We start from the raw sequence: 21,335 nt of genomic DNA, 5'->3' as shown, positions 1-21,335 counted from the left end.
GCACTCAGCCATGCTGACTTGGCTTCAACAAGTGAAGATTTTTTTTATTAATTCACAGGATGTGGGCTTCTCTGGTTGGGCCAGCATTTATTGTCCATCCCTAGTTGCCCTTGAGAAGGTGGTGGTGAGCTGCCTTCTTGAACGGCTGCAGTCCATTTGGTGTAGGTACACCCACAGTGCTGTTAGGAAGGAAGTTCCAGGATTTTGATCCAGCAACATTGAAGGAACAGCGAAATATTTCCAAGTCAAGGTGTTGAGTGCCTTGGAGGGGAACTTCCAGGTGGGGGTGTTTCCAGCTATCTGCTGCTCTTGCCCTTCTAAATTGCCCTTATCACCTTCCTCCTCCTTGTTTTCCTCCTCCTTCAAATTGTCTGAAGCCTGTCAGAGTTCTTCACTTGGTTCCTCTTACCAGGCTAGGTTTCTGAACAGTAAGCCCTACTGATGATGATTGTGGTCATATTGGTCCTCGTCTGATGTGCAAGCTAAGGCAGCCATAGTGCCAACTGTCTTGATGTGATTCAGAAAGCCTCAAAGTAGACAGCAAACTCTCAGTAAAAGTACTGTGAACAACCCCTTTTGCACTAATAGGTAAGAAAGCAACTGAGAGTGCTGAGTATTTATTACTGTATAAATCCATGAGTTTGATTCAGCTCAATTGCCAGTGTGGTCTTGTGTTTCCTTCAGTGGCGAGTTTGAAGATGTCAAGGAAATCCATGGGTGTGTTATTAAATTTAAAAATCAGTTGAAATATTATGCAGGCAACCTGCTTCTCATTGGGTTGTCCACAATCAGCCTAAAGCTTTCCTGTTAAACCTGGGAGTTGGTGATCTGGAGCTGCCTTCCTGACACACTGAAATTGTTTGCCCGTTTTAACCTTTTAGCCACACCCAAACCCACACGTTCCTCCAGATTAAAATTCCCCTCTCTGTCTTCACAAGTCCTCTGCAGAATAGGCCACATCAGCACAACACGGCCGGTGGCTGCCAAAGTCAGCATGGCTCTCAATTTCCATGCATCAGACTTCTCCTAGACTAAGACTAGAAACATTTGCAATGTCAGCCAGGTTACAGCCCACAGATATATCAAGGAATTCTCAGATTCATTATTTAGCTCATTCTTTTCACAGGCTGACTGGAGCACAATCATTTTCTCTTGTCGAGTTATTGATGAGCAGTCATCAATTTAAAATTGTCACTTTGAGAATGAAGAAAATGGTTAGGAGACATTTCTTTGCACAGAGCATTGTTGATGCATAAAATGCTTTGCAACAGGGCATGGTTGAGACTGACACTACTGAATCTTTTAAAGAAAAAAAATAGATAAATATTTGAAGCAGAAGGAGATCCAACATCATGGAGAGAGAGAGATGGATTTAGCTTTGGATTGCTTTAGCAACGAGCCAGTGCTGACATGATGGACCTAATGGCTTCCTTCTGTGCTGCAAATTTTGATGGGTCCATGGTTCCAGAAACAGTGGCCAGAATTTTAATAGTAAGAGCAATGTCGGGGAGGGCGGGTGCGGAGGGGGTGGTCAGGAGGTGGGAGTAAAATGCGGTTGGGTTGCATTTGGCTGGACATTTGACATTGTGGCGTTGCTTCCAGATTTTACTAACAGCAGGAACCATGGAGGGCTGATTTCTGATATTGATGCAGTGGGCCATAAAAGGCCAATTAACTCAAATTTGGCAGCAGATTTTTAATTTCATGAATGACGTGGGAAGCATCGGGCTTCACATGCACACTTGTGCCCCTGCGCTCGCTCATCCACTATCCTGTGATGACACTCCTATTTCACCATCAGCAGTTCCCCGGCCACCCAGAGGCCCAGTCAGTTTCAAGGCTCCCTCCTCTGCCAAGGTCAAAGCATGAATGTCAGGGAGTCCGCCACCGGTCCTAGCCCTCTCTTTACTGTTCTGTACCTGTTTCTCCTACAAGCAGAAGGAGGAACACTGTTAGTTTCCCCACAGACACAACACTTATGCTGGTGGCAGCCCAATGGTTCATGATCGCTGCTCACAAATGCCTCCTCTAACGTCCGCTCTCAACATTGTGGAGATCAGCAAAGATAGACAGGAACCACTTGCTGAGATGGAGTGGTGTATCTGATAGGATATGATGCTTCCTGACCTCCTTGCCACCAACAGGGTGGTCACTCCGTCACCAACAAGTGCAGCATCCCGTGTTGCCACATACAAACCCTGAAGAGGAAAGTGGTATGGTGAAATCACCTTGGTTGTTGATCCCTTGCGGCACTGAACCCAGGTTGGTGGTGGGGTGTCTCCATGACTGCTGACCTTCACTGCAATTTCTGTCTGGGCTTGCTTGGGGAACCTGGGGTCTTCCATCTGCTATGGTTGCTGCGGGGTCGCATTCAGCTTCTTGGCTGTCAGCTGTAGCCAGGCAGACAGAGGGCTTTTAAGGTCGGAGGTGGCCACTCCTTCAGACAGCAGCGACTGTGGCCTGGCAGCCCGTAGCACCAGCACCTGACATGGCTTCAGCTGATGGTGCCATTGGCACCCTGTTTTCTGGCTCTGCTGTTTAATTGGATGGGCCCCGACACTTTCCCTAAGTCATTTAGTCACCCACCATGTGATTCCGGATGCCTGAACAAAAGTGTCGCTCACTTCCGGTGCCGCTGCTGGGACTTGCGGCTTGTGATAAAATTCAGCCCTGTAGGTATGTATTGAATGAAATAATATTTTTGTACAAAAAGCTATTAAAGCAAATTATTTCAAACAACAGCTATCAAACTTTCATTTTAAATTCATAGTATACTGACCTTTCTAAAATGTCACATGAAAAAGACACATTACAGAAATGTCATTATCTACAACAAAGTAATCCTCTGTTACATGTAGCATATAGCCCACCAGGGCAGTACCTGCTTGCCAGAAGTGTTAAATCTCAAATTAATCATCTGTACCTCCTTTATTTGAAGGGAATGAAGAGTGTAGCAATGGCACTACAGAGACCAAGGCTATTTATGTGCCAGCCACAGTCAAAATCAGAACATTGGAGCAACAACTCTTATGCTTCAACCAGAATTATTATTAAACACTGATATTTTGAAACCTGTCTGGGCTGATCAATGACAAGCTTTCAGTACAGTTTTGCTTCAAACCCAAAGGAGCCTCCAAGGCCTGTTGTCTGCTGCACGCTCTGTAGCTTCACACAGAAGATCGGCAGCACTGGACAACTCATTGACTTGGATGGCCAGGCTCTAGCAATTCAGCAAGGTGAGTGTATGAATGATGAATTAGCAGTGACTCAGTAAAGCAGCAAGAAATACTAACCCAGAAGGCTCTAAATCCAGGTGATTTACAAGGAATGCCGTAGCTACACAAATTCTTAAAAGGCCAAACCTCATCTGCCAAGTAACTGCACTCAAGCCACCTCGGTCTACATTTCCAGCCTCAGTTCTTAAAATTCCATTTATTATTGCACCTTATGTTTGGCTCCAGCTGCATGTTAAATTAGTGGTCTATACAATGTCAAATCAAGTGCAATGCATTTACTTCCCGATGTTTGAATGTTGTGTTGCCTCTTAATGGTAGCGCTTTGCTTCAGATATGTAATATCTCATTTACCACACCATGTGGAAGGAATAAGTTGGCTGTAAGGTTTCACTGAATCCTGCTTGCATTCTGATAGATTGTGTTTTCTCAGAGTCCTTCATGCACATCTGGGACTGCTGTGGCTAAATGGTTCAGCCTGCTTCAAGACACCTCTGCCTTTTCTTTGTGCACTTTTGAGGGATGGCCATCATTCACTTAAATTGTTATTGTCATGTATTCAATCTGTAACAAGCTAATCTCTTCCTGACTGCTTGGAGAATATTATGTAGCTCCTGACAAGCAAAATGGTTTTCTTATTCAGTGATATACAAATATACAGTGATTTGACAAGTAATTAGTTAGCTTTGCCTTCACAGTGCTATTTCAGGTAGTTAACTGCCTCAATTGTAGTTCACAGCTACCCTCGGTGATTAATGCTATTCCCACATCATTGGCTGGCCTATTGGCTGAAAGCGAATGACCAGGTTTTAGCCCAAAATCTTAAAATAGTAGGAGCAAATCAATTCAAAAATCTGCAGCATTCTGCAATCAACCCTCAATTATTACATGAAGACTGAATACTAGACTTTTTTAGAGAGTCTGGATTCTTGGCATCAGAAATTCTGTCTAAGCTCTAATGCTCACTTCATATGAACAAGAATAGCACATTACAGATGGAATACAGGAAGACAGCAATTTTGTGGAAATGTCCCCTTAAAAACCAGTAATGACAGGATTTCAACGCTAAACAAGCCTAATCTATCCATTATAACACACTGCAAGCTTAAACCCTCTACCATAAAGTCATGATAAGCATTCAGTAGGTGGGAACCATGCAAATGCTAGAAACATTAAAATTGCTGGCTATGATCCTACAATTTCTGTAAGTATAAATGTTTCATGCAGACAGCAGTTTTAGGCACGTATCTTTCTTTATAAGGAGGTTGGACATCTGAATAGATTAAAGGCTATGATGGTCACATTTTGCATCCGAGCCACACATTCGACAAGGTTTACCTTTTTGCACTTCATCCAGTATTTATTTTTTAAAGTTTCCTCTGTGTTTTGTATTAAGCAATTATTTTGATCCTCTATTCCATATTTTTTTCCACTTGAAGGACCACACAGCTACCTCCTGCCACGATGTTTCCTTCTTCCACCAAAAGAACTGGGTAGTTTGGATTTCTCCATGGCAACAGTCAATGGCACCATGATCAGTCACAGGGTCTGCAGGACTGGGACTTGCCCTGCTGTTTTTCTGTGCCTTATTCTCCTCCATGACAAAGTATTCCATTCTATAACCCAGTTGAGAATTGGCAATTCTCACTCACTGAAGTCAATTAAGCTCTAATGCCATTCAACAGTGGGACTTTGGTTCTACAGTCCAGTGAGCAGTGTTAAGGCTCACTGATTTATAATCATTCCTTTGCAGTTTAAAAGAAATTAGTAATTTATCTATCAATCTTTCTTTTTATTTTCGCCACATCGAACACTCTATCGTGGCTGAAAGGGTGGACAAGAATATACTACCTAGGCCTTTGCTACTGCAGTTTCAATCGACCAGAGAAATTTGGGTTCGCAGCAGTTCTGTTTCATTCTTACTCCAAGGAAACATAGAAACATAGAAAATAGGAGCAGGAGTAGGCCATTCGGCCCTTCGAGCCTGCTCTGCCATTCATTATGATAATGGCTGATCATCCAACTCAATAGCCTGCTCCCGCTTTCTCCCCATATCCTTTGATCCCTTTCACCCCAAGAGCTATATCTAACTCCTTAAAAACATACAATGTTTTGGCCTCAACTACTTTTTGTGTTAGCGAATTCCACAGGCTCACCACTCTCTGGGTAAAGAAATTTCTCCTCACCTCAGTCCTAAATGGTCTACCCTGTACCCTCAGACTGTGACTCCTGGTTCTGGACTCCCCCACCATTGGGAACATCCTTCCTGCATCTATCCTGTCTAGTCCTGATAGAATTTTATAGGTTTCTATGAGATCCCCCCTCATTCTTCTGAACTCCAGTGAATATAATCCTAACCAACAAAATCACTCCTCATATGTCAGTCCAGCCATCCCAGGAATCAATCTGGTAAACCTTCGCTGCACTTCCTCTATAGCAAGAACATCCTTCCTCAGATAAGGAGGCCTAAACTGCACACAATATTCCAGGTGTGGTCTCACCAAGGCCCTGTATAATTGCAGCAAGACATCCCTGCTCCTGTACTTGAATCCTTTCGCTATGAAGGTCAACATACCATTTGCCTTTTTTACCACCTGCTGCACCTGCATACTTACCTTCAGCGACTGATATACGAGGACACCCAGGTCTCGTTGTACATTCCCCTCTCTCACTTTATAGCCATTCAGATAATAATTTGCCTTCCTGTTTTTGCTAACAAAGTGGATAACCTTACATTTATCCACATTATACTGCATCTGCTATGCATTTGCCCACTCACTCAGCTTACCCAAATCCCACTGAAGCATCTCTGCAGCCTCCTCACAGTTCACCCTCCCACCCAGCTTTGTGTCATCTGCAAATTTGGAGATATTACATTTAGTTCCCTCATCTAAATCATTAATATATATTGTGAATAGCTGGGGTCCCAGCACCGATCCCTGCGGTACACCACTATTTCAGCATGCCATGCTAAATCTACCTCAGTGTCACAACATATCGCTGTACTTTCTGTTCTGAAGATTTGTTTTATCGTTAACAAAGTTCAAATAAACTTCAGAGTATCACACATGAAAACCACTAGGAACCTAAATATATTTCATATATAGAAGATAATATGATTAATAGCAATATGTGTAAATATAGGATGGGATAGGGCAGTGAAATACTGCAGCACATGGGAGCACCTGCTTGCCATAGTATGGTGTGCTGTAACAGAGGAGGTGCATTGGGAAACAGGAGGGCTAATAACATATTGGTGAAACTTGTGGAAGCCCAATGGCACTTTACCAGTGGCAGGAACCTCAGCAGAGCTTCCATCCATTGGGCGGCCAGTTGCGCCAATTGAGTTCCCAATTAAGGCCACCTCCTGAACCAGCGAACATTTTATCAATTTCAGGAAGGCCTGCCACTACTTGGGGAGATTGCCAGATGATTCTTGGTGGCCTCCCAGCAAGTTCCCAGGTTAGTGGGAGGGGGTGCCCTTCTTTATAGCTCCCCATTGCATTGTTGGAGTCTGCCTTGTTCTTCGAGTGGGACTTGGCATGGAGGTGCTCTCCCCTTCTTCCTACAGTCTCAGCAGGGTTCACCACTATTAGTGGCATTAATTTTACCCACTCTGTGAATTGGTCAAAAAAATTGTAATATACATTTATACTTTTATACTTTCTGTGGACTTATTACCATGAACATTGACAGTGTGCACTATCATTAGCCTGAATGCAGTCAACTGCACCTCTCTTGTCTATAGAATCTCACCATCATCTGAAATATCCTCTCCAATGCTCCATCAGTGGGTTCTGCTTTGCCAACAAGTATCTATCTGGGCCTTTGATAAGGGCAGAGATATGGGGCATTTGATGTTCCATCCTTTAAATGCTGCAATTGTACTTCTGGTTCTGTTATTTCAGAGAGGACCCTTAGGTAATTCCATGGACCTGGGGAAAGGGAAATGTAATGTAGTTTCCAGGAACCCTGATTAAATCTGTCAATATACGCAATAGTTTAATTTAAAGTGAAAGACTAAAAAAAATGAACAAGGCAGATCAGTGATCATAATACTACAAATGTTAAACCATGTATCTATCACCTCATTGTGACTTCCTGAACACACTTTGGTTCTTGAACAGAGACATCCTCAATGAGGGCAGTATACTTATCCATGCAAAAAAAAGTTATTCGATTCTATAACAAGAATGAAGTTGACAAGAGTCGTGAGCAGACACTTGACTCATTTCTGACTTGGAAAATGCTGAGTGGCAGTGGGAGAGGAAACTGAAAGACATTAAATAAAGCTATAAAAATGTGGGAAATAAAACAAGACTTGGACAGCAATAGTTATTTCATTAATGTAGATCATTGAAAAATGCTTGTGGACAGTTAATTCCCCAAGTTCTTATTATTTTGTAGCAGCTTATAGACATAATTCTAGGTATTAATTCTTTGTGGTATTCCTTAGAATCAGAAAACTGAAAACACAGATTAGCAGAAATGGATGGTCTGATGCCAAATGTATGACAAAAGAAAACGACTATAGAGCAAAAGGTGAGAATTTTTCAGAAATCAAACAAAGAATTTTTTTCCTGAAATTTGTAGTGTAGCTGTAAAATGAAAAGGTGTTTGTATCATGCTTACAAAACAAACAACCCCTATTGATGTGAAATTTCTGGCAAGATAGGTCTTATTTTTCTTTCATGGAAACTGGCAGTAGATGGAGTTCTATTCTTTAATTTAATGGTACATTGGCACAACTAGTCATTGCTTTCAAACAAAATGATTGTTCAGCAGAATCTGTCCTTTTAGCAATGTCCAAACATATTTCCATATTGGAACTGATGTCCTTGAAAGCTAAAGTCTCACATGTTGTTATGAGAGTCAGTAATAAATGGATATAACAACAGTTTTGTCCTAAATGAGGTTATTGCAGCATTGAAGTACTCAAGAAATGAAAGCCAAAACTAGCATCAATGGAAGAGCATTGATCATTATGCAACCCCTGAATCTTCCAACCTGTTTACTACTTGAAATGTCCATGTGGGAAAATTGGGCCAAAATCCTTGGCCCTTCCAGTGCACTTTTACTGTTATTTTGGCAGACATTACTTGAAGGATCAAAAATAGACAGGGTTCCTATAATTGCCTTCCTGGGAGTTTCCTAAATGTCCTGTCCCAAATAAGACCATTCACATAGAACTAGGTGACATTGAGGACTCAGAGCCTACATCTCCAGCCCTCAAAGGAACTCAAAATAACATTAGCAATGGCATGGACCAGCCAGCATACAGGTCCCCGCCTGTGAGATCATGCTAATGTTTATGACATGGAACCCAGCAGAAAACAATTTAAATCCAGTCTCCTAACAACTTACCTTGGCAAAAGATAAGTCATTAATGTTATTAAAAAGTGGAGTGTACAAGTACACTCTGAATGGACAATTTATCTATCCATGTTTATACACATGCCGATCTGGCAAATTGAAAGGAACAACCTATCAGTTTCATAAAAGCTAACAGCACAAAACTCAGTACTGAATATAGAACAATAGTGCAGTAAGGTAGGTTCTTATGTTTCTGAACAGGTGCTACACTTTTAAAATAGTAGAATGAAAATAATTCCAATGGGAATATTTGCACTTCATTAATGCACCTATTCAAAATACTAATAAATCTGATAGATATCGTGAGGAGGATGACTAAGTGTAAGATATTCACTAAGTTTTGTGGAAAAAGCTGAGACTTAAGAAAATTGTAACCTTTTCTTTTATAGTGTGTAGCTGATTCAACCAAGTGTGTTGGCCCTTTAAATTTTTTTGTGCAGCCACTGACTTAAGGGTACCATAAGGGGACCGACTTGAACGCGGCCTGTCAGGAAATTTTGGGCTGCTCTGTGGCCAAGCAGTTTACAGGGAAAACTGCTTAAGGAGTGTAAAGATAATTGGGTAGGTGCCATTTAATATTTTCCTGTATGAAATCAAGATGGTTGCATTAACTGAATGGTCTTTACACATTCCAGTTTTACTCAGGCTGGGATTTTCCATGCCTGCTGGCGTCGGGCGTGCTCAGTGGCGTGAGCGGACAATATGGCGCAATCGGTTTCACAGTGGCGTGAAACCAGTTTGCGATCGTCCACTCAGCCCACCAATGGCTGGCCACGTTCTCCGCTATCGGATGTTGGGGACCTCATTGTACTACATCAGCATACCATTATTAGGCCTGCCACTTGGAATTGTCCCCCCAGGTGGATTGTCTGCCCACGTTGCTGGAAAACATGCCGGTGTAGAACACGTCTTGACAAGTGTGACATGCAGTAGTCAGGACTTCTCACATCATGGACATCCAAACAGCAGAAGGTGCTGGAGTCCGACACCAAAGGCACACTGGAGTAATGCGCATGGCATGCTGGGTGGATTCTCATGGACATGGCTCTGCTGCAAAGCAGTGCACAGAAGTTGGCTAGTGATCATTGATGCTCACAACGGAGAGGAAGGTCTAGGATCGGCTGGGAGAGGAACAGGTGTTGGGGGATGTTGAGGTTGGGAGGGGGAAATCAAGGTGTCAGGGGGTGAGGTTGGGGTGGAGGGAGAACGGGGGAGGAGTGGGTAACGGGGGAGAAGACGGCAACTGGGGATGTAGGTGTAAGGAGGGTGGAAGGTGTAAAGGAAGGAGTGCGGAAAGGGCGCGGAGGGAGAGGGTCTCTGGGGGCAGGAAGGGGTGGAGGAAGAAGTAAGAGTGGAGGAAGGAGTCAGGAAGGGGGTAGGAGTAAGGCAGGAGGAAGAAGTAAGGCTGGAGAAAGAGGTAAGGCTGGAGGAAGAAGTCAGGATGGAGGAGGGACTAATGGTGCTGGGAGAGGTAAGGATGGAGGAAGGGGTCAGGAAGGCAGGGGGGGAGCCTGAGGTTGGTGGGTTGGTGGGAGGACCATGGGGGAGGGTTCTGGGAGGGTGGGGAAGGTGTTCTAGGGGGGAAATGGTTCTGGAGGCAAAGGGGTGCGAAAAGGGCATGGGGTGCGAATGGAGGAAGGTGTGTGAAAATGGGCGAAGGTGTTCAAGGGTTGCAAATGGGGGAAGGGGTGCAAATGGGGAAGGGGTGCAAATGGGGGAAGGGGGGCAAAGTGTGGTAGGTTTGCGAAGGGCGGGATATGCATGTGAACGTGCACGGGAAGGGTCGGATAGGCCCATGTCCTGGGGAGCGAACTGAGGGTGGACATGGTATGGAGGAAGGGTGAGAATGACCGTGGGCAGAGTAAGGCAATAGGGTGGGTGGTTGAGGGTTTGACGATAGCGATAGAAGGGATGGTGAGGGTGGTTGGTGGTTGCCTGGGGGCTGACACGGTCTCTGGGGATGCGAAGGAGGAGGTCGGGGGGGTGGTTAATATGGATGGGGTGGGATTTTTTGGAAAGAAGGGAACATGCACATTCACCTGGACATCTCCAAAGGAAAGCGGTTGTGGCTGGTAGATAACGGAGGGGAGGTGGAAGGTGATGCCGGCAGTGGGGGGTCAACTGTGATGGGGGAAAGGAAATGTGTGATTGGGGGAGGTGAAAAGATGGGACAGCTGACGAAAAAGCAAATCCAGGCCATGCTGTCTAAATCAAAAATGAAATGAGAGACGTGTTGGACGGGAACAGGTGCTGTACGGGAGTGTGGTCAGTGGGTGGGTGGAGATGCAGCTCAGCTCAGATGGACAACTGAAAGCGAACCCCAGCAGGCAGCATTGAAAATGCTCAGGATATTGAGATGAGTGTGAAACGTGAAGGATCCATGTGCTTGTGAGAGTGTTTGCACGAGCTCTGAAAGGCCCTGCCACACACACTTCTCCCTCCAGAATCACTTGTGGGCCGGCTGCTCCCTCTGCAGTGACAGAGGGTGAGGTTGAGGGGGTCACAGGCAAAGGGGGCTCAGAGGGAGAGGAGAGCCTCGGAGATACCTGAGTGGATGAGCCAGGCGTGTCCAGTGTCACTCCTCCTCCCCTCAGGGGCCCGAGCGCTGGCCTGACTCCTTGAGGGAAAGGAGCACCTGGAGGGGCGCTGAGGTGCCCCATGTCCCTCTCACGTAGCTACTGCAGGAACTCACCCATGGCTACCACAATGGAGTGCAGGTCTGCGCGCATCTCTGCATTCTGCTGGTCCAGGGTCTCCATGGCTATCCTCCCAAGGAGCCCTCCATGCACCCACATGTGGGCACCACTGCATCAGAGCAGGCAGTCGTACTCCTCCGACTTGCATGCCACTCTGCTGAGGGCTTTCAACAGCTCTGGGTGATGTTCCCCCGCCTTCTGCTGACTCTCCAGGATGAGTTGGAAGACCAAATCCAGAGGCTCGTCATCTGACTCAGACCTCACAGATACCTCTTCCCCAGCAGTCCTCCAAGTTCTGAATCTGCCTCCTCCTGGTGCAGACACGTGTCCATGTGGTGACCACCAGATTGTGAACCTGAGTCTGCTCTAGATCTAGGTCCCATCCAGGTGTATGTCACTGTGCTGGTGGAGGGTGTGGGTAAGTGCTGTGATGGGTCTTCCGGGCTGCTTATTTCCACCTCTTCACTGGAGGAGGTGTCCTCTTGGCTGCATTTGGATGGAGTTGAAGGACTGGCTGGCTGAGGGTGTCGGTCACTTGGCAGAACTCCCTGTGAACCAAAGTAGAGATAATTAGTGCATGGCAGCAGAGTAAAATGCAGGAGAGAGAGCACTCACATTTGCGTTGAGGGAGGGATGATGTGGCGCAGGATCCTCATGTGGGTGTTCGCTGCCGACCTCATTGTTGCTGCAGACAGGGTCCACATCTTCACCAGTCAGCACGATGGCACGCTCCTCAAAGTGAGCGAAAGGCCTAATGTGGGCCACTCCACCCCTACATTTGGGATCTCTCCCTGCTCCTGTGAGTTGGTTTCCCCTGCATGGGAACAGATGGAGAGAGTGTGAGCAGGACACATGACACTACGAGGAATGTTTGTGTGGTGAGCGGCGCCATGGACAGAATGAGGATGTGAGCTCCATAGGGTATGAGCCTGATGGAGATGTGAGGGTGTGTGTGAGAGTTAGTGGTGTTGTCCCTTTAGGTGTGAGATCCCTGTGGATGTGTGATGGGTTTGTGAGTGTGAGTTGAGAGTGATGAGTGACTTACCCTGACAGGACAGATGAGACCATCCATCCTGTAGAGGCACTGGGTGGCTGTCATCTTTTGCAGGCATTGGTGCTGACCACCGATGCCACCGCCTGCCATGCTGGATTGGTGATTGCCATCCTGCGGCCAGAGCAGCTGTAGAGGACGTCATGACGGGCCTCCACAGTGTCCAAATGGCATTCCAGTGGCACACCGTGAAACCTGGAGGCTGCAGTCTTTTTTCCTTTCGTGGGCATCTTCCCTGCAGTAGTTGTGGGCTGGAAGCACTGAGATGTGTATGTGTAGCTGGATTTTAAATATGGTGTCTGGCGTGATGAAGCAACGAGGTAATGGTGTGGCGGGCGAATGAGAGCCCACCTGCCATGGAAATGGCGTGTTTCCCAGAAATGTATAAATAATGCGGCAGGTTTGGGACGATATGGATGAAAACCCGCCATCGCGGCCAATGGGTAATTTTACCTGCCCGCTACCGCACTTAGTGCAAATCTGGGACGATTCCGCCCTAAGTCTTTTATCTTTATAATCACTTGGTAGTACAGAACTTGTGAATTGCTGAAAAAGTTTTACACTTTCAAAGCTTTTTGTCTTACACTCATCAGGACAGATGCAAGAATGCCAGATGTCAAAGGGAGTAACAAATCATACTGTATGAGAAAATGTTGCTGATCGGCTGGCAAGTCAGCTTTAATTAAAGTGTTGTCATGGAGAATGCATCAGGGAACTGTTGCCCCCCATACTTCTGTTTAATTCAAAAAAGGTACAATGCCAGGACAAGTTCCTTTTTCCTGCAGAGGACACACGTGCCCAGTCTATCTTAAATTACCCTCTAAGGATAAGCTATCTCAAAAATTTGAGCAACAGGTGAAGCTTACCATTTTACACTGCTACTATGTAGAAGGAACATGAATTGGTATTTTCCACTGCAGAATGCTCCCACCAATAAAAAATAATATTCTGCCTACCGCACAAATGAGTTATGCGGTATATGCACTTCAGTGCCATTCCATGCCAGGTATCTAGGTCATAGATCTCAATGACTGGTGGATCATTTCAAATAGCACTTCCCTCCGGCTGTTCACAATAGGTAGAATACTTACCGTACTCATCCAGCCCCTACTTGAAAAGCTCAGAACATAATGTCTAACATTAGATGTGATTCCACAATTCAGCACTTGCTGAAAATTCCGAGTGTGCTAAGAATTACACTAACAACAAATTTAAGATTATCAGTCGAATTCACAAAGTGGCCCACTTACACTTGCTAAAAGCTACATTCATACACAGGCAAATGAAACATGTCCACGCATTGTGTCTATTTTGAATTAAAAGCAGGGTGGACAATAGTTCCCTGGTGCATTCTCCAAGGCAACACCTCAACCAATCAAAGTTGACTTGCCAACCAATCAGTGTTCTTCCACCCTCTCAGTATCGTTTATTGAATGGTGGGGTGTCTTGCTCCCACCCTCAGAAAAGCCAGGGCAGCACATTCCCACAATGTCAGCAGCCTCAGCCAGTTAACTCTCCAGAAGGTTAATTGGTTGGAGGCAGGATTTCTGCCCCCCACTCAGGAGAAAGACACACCTCAGAAAGTTGCCTGTCAGTGCTGATACTCCATGCAGCCCCATGAGTCTAAGTGCCGGGAACCCCAGGATTAGTTAGGTGTGGGAGCTGGGACTAGGGAGGGAGGCCCTGGGGTTGGGGTGGGAGTTTGGGGGGCATGCAAATTGGAAAGGCTGGGGGGTATAACGTGTGCACAGGGGGGTCCGACTCGAGAAAAGAGGCTTGTGACAGAGGCAGCCCCCTCTTTGCCATCCAAGGCCCAAGCAGAGTAACCTGTCGGGCATCCTCCTGTCCCAGTCTTCCTCATGCCGGCTTCAGAATTGCAGCCATTAATTGGCCACTTAAGGGCCTCAACTGGGGCAAGGACAGGCGGGCTGCCCCAGGCCACACCCACCGTCTCTGTAAAATTTCAGACAATTCAGACCAGGCAGGTAGGCAGCGGGAAGGCTACCCGAGGAATTTTATGGGTGCCCCTGCCTGCAAACCCGCCAGCAGCGGACTGTAAAATTCTATCCTGGATGTGGTCTAAAGACTGCTAATGAAAATGTTCCTTGCTACTTACAATTTTAACACAATATACCTATTCAAACAGGAAGATGTACCAATATTTAAGGCAAAGAAAGGGGTTAAATTCAGTCCTATGAGAAATTGCTTTGCTTAAAAAAAGTGATTTTGAAAAAGCTCAAAAATGATTCTAATGCAGCATTTGAACCAAATCCTTTTTAAGAATGATTCTGGCATATATAAAAGTAAACAGTCTAACCCCAGACTTCAGGATAAGTAACCACTTTGTTACCTGTACCTTTCTGTAAATGAAATGCAAATATTTTAAAGATTAAATATTATTTTTTGCTTTACACCAACATCATAAACTTTAAGAAAAAAAAATGTTTATTTTTCTTGTGCTCAATATAAAATAGCTCACAATTGCTATGATCTTGATATCTGCTTTTGGTCGGCTCCACAGCATTGAATGCCCCTTAAATATCTATAAAAACAATAGATACTTAAATTTTTAGATATAATAGTTTCATAGCAATACCCCAAAATGCTAAAATATTGCTGTTAGTAATGCACTAAACCATCCAATTAATGACACATGGATCATCTTAATAACTGGAAATGAGCCACTTGACCTTTGCCAGCAGCTCAGGTTTTATTACCATGAGTGGTTAAATAACAAAACTTATACCTCAGATTTCTTCAGCATACAAAGCATGTTTTAAGAAAACGGATCATCTTGACCTGCTAATCAGGGAATTTATTATTTGATGAGAGTATATTGGATCCAGAATGCATGGCTACCTATCAACATCATGAAGCATGACCAAAGGTTTCTTAGAACTTTTACAATAAACTGAAGCAGATGTGGAAAACAAGTTTGTGATATGAAAAGTGTCATAGAGAATTAAAATCTGACAACAATAGTAGCTGAAACACAGGGACAAGGGGATACTTGGGCATCAATTAATTGCTCTGTTTTTACGAACAGTTGATTTTCCCAGATATGTTAAATGTTGAATCACTGGGGATATAACTATAGTTTTGGAAGGCAGTTTTGATTTGTTTACGTCATACAGAGAATGGTGAATATGCAGAATTGATTGCTCAATGAAACAAGGGAGAAGAAAGCAGAGGTTTAATCGTGCCCATGCAGCAGAATCTAGGAAGGCATTTCAAATCACCCTGGGACTAATCTATTGAGGTCCTGCTGTCTTCCTGTAGGTTTTAATTTGAATCTACTCTTTTTGATAGGCGTCATTGTTGGAGCACCAATATGGTTTGCCAAAACGTGATTAAAATATAATTTCTTTGTAATTTGCATATGCTATATTGCTGATCCGTTGGCAGGAAGCAAAGAACAGAGGTCAAGGAATGGTTGCATGATGTTGCTGAAGAGGAGCATGTAGATAAGAAATAAGAACGGGTCAAGGATAGATCCTTGGGGGACATCAGAGGTAACTGTGCAGTAGTGGAAAGAGAAACAATTGCAGTTGATTCTCTGGCTAATACTGAATAGATAAAAATGGAAAGAGGCGGATGCAGCCCCACCCAGCTGGATAATAATGGAGAGATGTTTGAAGAGGGCGATGTGGCTAACCATGTCAAAGTCTGCAGATGGTTCAAGTAGACAGGATGAGGAGGGATAGTTTACCTTTGTCACAGTCACATAAGGTGTTTTTGTGACTTTGATAAGCTTTGTTTTGCTGGCGGGTGGATCCTTGATTGGAGAGATTCAAACATGGAGATCTTGGAAAGGTGGGCATGGATTTGGGAGATGACATCATGTTCAAGGACTTAAGATAGAAAAGAGACGTTTGAAATAGTGCGGTAATTTGCAAGGATGGAAGGGTCAAGCGTTGTTTTTTTTTGAGCAGAGGGATGGCAGATTTGAAGGGGAGGGGTAGAGGACCTGAGAAGAGAGAACCATTAAATATATTAGCTTACATGGGGGTTAGGAAGGAGGTTGTGTGGTCAGCAGTTTAGTTGGAATAGGGCAAGAGAGTAGGAGGCAGTTCTCATGGAAAAGATGAGCTTGGAGAGGGCATGAGAGAAGATAGGAGAGAAAGTTAGCACACACTGGTACAGGACGCAATGAGGAGAGCAAATAGTATGTTAGCCATTCTTACAAAGGATTCGAGTATTTGACTGAAGAACTTTTACTTTAATTGTATCAGGCCTTGATAAGGTCACACCTGAAGTTCTGTGTAGAGTTTTGGTCTTCTTATCTAATGAAGGATATATTTGCCTTAGAGGGAGCTCAATAAAGATTCAATGGATGGAATTTTCCCATCCAGCCCGCGGCGGGTTTCGTGGCGGGCGGGAGCAGAGAATCCAGTGGCAGGCAAAAAGTCAAAAATCCGCCGGCATAAAAAGAGTTTGCAATTCTCCCAATGGTGGGTTTATGGTGGGTTGGTTATCCCGCAGACTAGCGGCGTGAACGCCATTTACATTCATTAATGTCTCATGAATGCTCATTAAAACAGCTGCTTGTTGGAATCTTGTCAGGCCTTCCAATCTTGCGTCACACCAGCGGGAAATCACATCGGCCTCAAACACATTTGAAAAGGGGTGGCATGCACAATTCGGACCTCAGTTCACTCATAAATTCAAGGTGGGTACAACATATATAGCCTGCCTGCCATAGCACTGCGCCGGTCTTGTTGCGATGAACATCACACTGCTGGGGCTGTAGGGCTGCTCTGCTCCTGCTCTTTGCCTACATTGTCCCGAAGAACAGCTCTGTGCTGGGGTACTCATGCAGGCCTCCACTTTCAGAAGCTAGCTCCTCAAACGGGGGTGGGCTGTGAGGCGAGGATGGAGTTGATGAACATGAGAGTGGCAATGGGGAGGGAAGGCTGTAGAATGGCAGTGAGGGGGAAAGGCGAACATGAGTGGGCCTTTCTGGGTTACCCTCTAACCTCCAGTTGCCACAGGAGTGAGTGAACAGGAGTCTGCTTAGAAAGAAGGGAGGAAGACCTCCTTGCGATGAAAGCCACTGAAAGCCAATGGCTTCATTAGCACGGTTAAAGGGCTACTCAGAACTCAGTAACTTCACATCACAGCCACTGCATCTCAAGGGTAACACATAGGAATTTAGAATTTGGGAATGCGGCCAATACTGAGGGAAACACAGCTGGATCATATATGGCATTCCATCAATGAAGGCCTGTCACATGTTCACCAGATTTGAAAGTCCTAACGGGTCAAAGGGCATCCACTCATTGAACATGAGCAACTGATTGGTCATTAATATGCCACATCAGAGATTGGTGCACAGAGCTAGGTTGGGTCACTCAATTAAACCTTAGCATCTCACACATACCACATATCTGTGATACCATCTTGGTCACCTCAATATGTGTGCTAGTGTCTCAGGGACAAGGCAGTATCAGCCACCATGCAAGTAGGTCAAGAAAAATCATGGACGCTTACAGTTTCCAAATGTTTCATCTTCTGAGCTTCACTTTTTTGCCCCTTGAATCATTAATGTCTTCAATGTTTCCTTTCAGAAAAAAGACAAAAGCACATATGGATCCAGGGCTCAATGCTGCTTTCTCAGGGTCCTAATGCAATGGAGGAGGTGAAGGAGGGAGAGGTGACTCTGTGTGCAGCTCCAGCAGGAGGGACTTGGTCAAGCGGAGCCAGACCATGAACAGGAGGGTCAGGGGGAGAGACCCAGACAATGGGGGCGACTCGCCAGATTTAGAGTTTATTGTAGAAGACTCTCCTATCTACAAATGGGTGAGGGACAATGCCGTGCATGTCTGCGTTTGTCCCGAGCTCTAGTACATCACGTATGCCACATTCCTCATGAAGACCTGACACCACGTGGAGTTGGAGGCTAGTGGCTTTGAAGCTGACCACAGCGCTAAATTTCTTGGCCTCTGTTACTTTCCAAGGATCAACATGGAACCTGTGCGGCATCTCTCAGTCTGAAAAACACTAATGCATAAAGCAGGTCATAGATGCCCTTTACAGGAAGGCCCATCATTATGTCAGGTTTGCTCTGGATGAAGATAGTCAGGCTGCAAGATTCACTGGCTTGGCTGCTATCTCAGGCTTCCCAAGAGTGCAGGGTGCAATAGGCTGCACCCATGTGGCTATACGGGTGTAGTAATTATAGTTCTGATAAACATGGGATTGTAGCTTTAAGAATAATCCTGTGTTGTAAGATCACATGGTCTGTGTAAACCAATCAATTAGCAGCATGGGGAACCTCTAGAAGGGAGTTCTTCTTTAGTTATGGAGTTTGATGCATGTGTAGTTGCTGCTGCTGTCTTGTAAATAAAGTTAAATGTTTCCACTAAGAAAAGTTGTCTGAAGATCAACTGTATAACAAACTGGCAATGAGGATAAATCAGATTCAGTGCTGCACCTCACCCAGCGACTGTTAGTATCTAAGTTCATCAAAAATAAAAACAGATATACTCATCCAAAATTCCACAGTTTGGCAGAATCGATCACTTTGAGCCAGCCTCAGATGATTGGCCTCAATATATAGAATGCCTTGTGTTCTTATCTCAAGCCAACTGAAATCACAGGGGAGGAAAAGTGGAAAGTGATTCTCCTGAGCATCTGTGGGGAGCAAGATCTACAGTTTAATTCGAAGCCTGATGGCCCCCGGTGCCCCAGATTCGAAGACTTTCAGTGAATTAGCAGATCTTGTTAAGGGACATTTTCAACCCAAGCCCTTAGCCACAATGCAAAGGTTCAGGTTCAATTCACGGAATAGAGCCCCGGGGGAGACACTTGCTACCTACGTGGCAAAATTAAAAAACTAACAGAATATTGTGATTTCGATGAAACTCTGAATGTCATGCTCAGAGGTCACTTAGTATGTGGCGTGTAGGAAGACACTATTCAGCAAAGATTGCTTGCTGAAGTGAATCTTGATTTTAAGAAAGCATTAGAAATAGTTCTGGTGATGGAAAGTGCTGTAAGGGATTCACAAGCATTTCAAGTGACTTGTCAGGCAGGAACAGTCAGCTGAAAGTGGCTTGAAAAGCTGGGATTCCGCTGTGAAGCGGGAGGCAGCCCCTGCTAACTGAAACTTGAGAGGAAACAGCTTAGCAACTAAATTAAAAAATAACTTTCAGCAACATGGAAATAATGGGCAGAATTTTACCCTTGGCAGTGGGATCGGTGGGGGCAATTGGGAAACCGATGGTTGTCTGCGATTGGCAGTGCTCCGCTGTTTTACACGAGCGGGCCAATTAAGGCCCGTCCAGCGTGATATGCGGCCTAGGAATGAGCGCGCAGGGGGGGCGGGGGCATGATGTCCGCTGGGTCCAATTGCAACCCAGTGGCCGGTTCAAATGCGACCTCGGCAGCCTCTGAAAGGCTGCCACCGAAGGACACAGGAGTTTTGTCAATGGAAACTGTAGCAGCTGGACACAGCAGACGGGACGGGAGGGCAGGCCAGCGGGGCAGTCGGCTCCACGTTTCTCCGACGAGTGCCTCGTGGTCCTCCTGGAGGAGGTGGAAATGAGGATAGAAACCCTTGTCCCCAGGGACGGGAGGAGGAGGTCCCCTCCATTTCACCAAAAAGGCCTGGGAGGAGGTGGCCTCCAGGGTCAGGAACCACGAACTGTTGAGGTGCACATGAAGCGGAAGCGCTTCAATGATCTGCTGCGATCGGGAAGGGTGAGTACCAGGTTGGCATGGGTCATTTTGCAAAACAGTTAAGAGCTGTCCATCATCCTGTGGACCTCAGAGGTGCTAGAGTGTGAGTGCCAAATGTCAATGAGGCAGGAGCTGGTCAAGGGGGTGAGCCCTGGCTGCTTGGAATGAGTGCCTTGCGGGTCCAGGGTCATGAACTGGTTGAGCCCTGCAAGGTGTTCCTCAGTTGGCCAGGCTGCAATAGTGCTGCAGGTAGAGGGTGGATTAATCAATGCTGCTCTGTCCTTTCAGCAGAAAACATCCTGTAACAATGATGAGAGGTCACAGACCAGCGGGGGATCCCCTCGCCTGCTCATCCTCACATGATACAAGCAGGAGCCCCTGGAGTTGGAGAGGCACCATGCACCTCGGTTAAGCAGCTGCAGTGAGGTTGGGGTGCCAGAGGAAGGTAAGAGTACAGTGCACTGAGGTGAGAATGTTGATTGTTGATACCATTCCAGTGTTGTCTATATTGATGTGAGCCTCGAACCTGGAATCCCCATTGATAATCGAAAGGCGAGGCCACCATGATGTATATTTCTGTCTCATTTGGGTGCAATGACCTCAGCACCGGCAATTACCTCAGCTGGTCAGTGTCCATGTGGGAGATGGATTGGGCACCCAGTATCCCAGCTAGGTGCCCGTCCATCAATGGTGAGCAGGGAGGTCCAAAGCGACTGACGTTGGCGCACCCTATTCCCAAGACTGAAGACCTATACGCCAAACTAGCAGGAGGGACAACGTATACAAAGCTTGACATGCGTCATGCATATCAGCAATGGAGCTAGATGACGCCTCCTGGGTATTTGTAACCATAAATACCCAAAAAGGGTTAACAAATATACACAGGAGTGTATATATATATATATATATATATATATATATCAATGTACTGATAACTGGATTCACAGAAAAGGAACACTTGGCTAACCTAGAGGAAGTCCTGAATTGATTTTTAGAAGCAGGTGTGTACCTGAAGAAGTCAAAATGCACTTTTCAAACAAATAAGTCATTTATTTGGGCCACCAGGTAGATGCCCAAGGGTTACACCTGGTTGAAGAGAATGTTAAAGCAATAAGAGAGGCACCTGCACCCAAGAACACCTCTGAACTTTAATCATTTTTAGGGATGATAAATTATTGTGGGCGATTTCTACCAAATTTATCCACAGTTCTAGCCCCTCTACATTCACTGCTAAGAAAAAAAAAACATTGGTCTTGGGAGGCACCCCAAAAAGAAGCCTTCATGTAAGTAAAACAGCTCTTA

The 21,335-nt window shown here is 45.4% G+C and overlaps 1 long non-coding RNA gene across 1 annotated transcript in view; it reads left to right on the top strand.

Annotated features, from left to right (window-relative positions):
• Positions 1–7,308: 7,308 nt before the first annotated feature.
• LOC144680317 (uncharacterized) overlaps positions 7,309–21,335 on the top strand; it is a 28,677-nt gene continuing 14,650 nt past the window's right edge. Inside the window, exons 1-3 of the long non-coding RNA XR_013576534.1 lie at positions 7,309–7,775; positions 9,003–9,167; positions 20,322–20,478. This is a non-coding gene — a long non-coding RNA (uncharacterized LOC144680317). The remainder of the gene's footprint in view (positions 7,776–9,002; positions 9,168–20,321; positions 20,479–21,335) is intronic.

The sequence above is a fragment of the Cetorhinus maximus genome, chromosome 5 (genome assembly GCF_964194155.1).
Source record: "Cetorhinus maximus chromosome 5, sCetMax3.hap1.1, whole genome shotgun sequence".
NCBI classification, from domain to species: Eukaryota; Metazoa; Chordata; class Chondrichthyes; order Lamniformes; family Cetorhinidae; genus Cetorhinus; species Cetorhinus maximus.
Note: the sequence above shows the minus strand (reverse complement) of the source record. Positions and strands in the feature narration are given on the sequence as shown.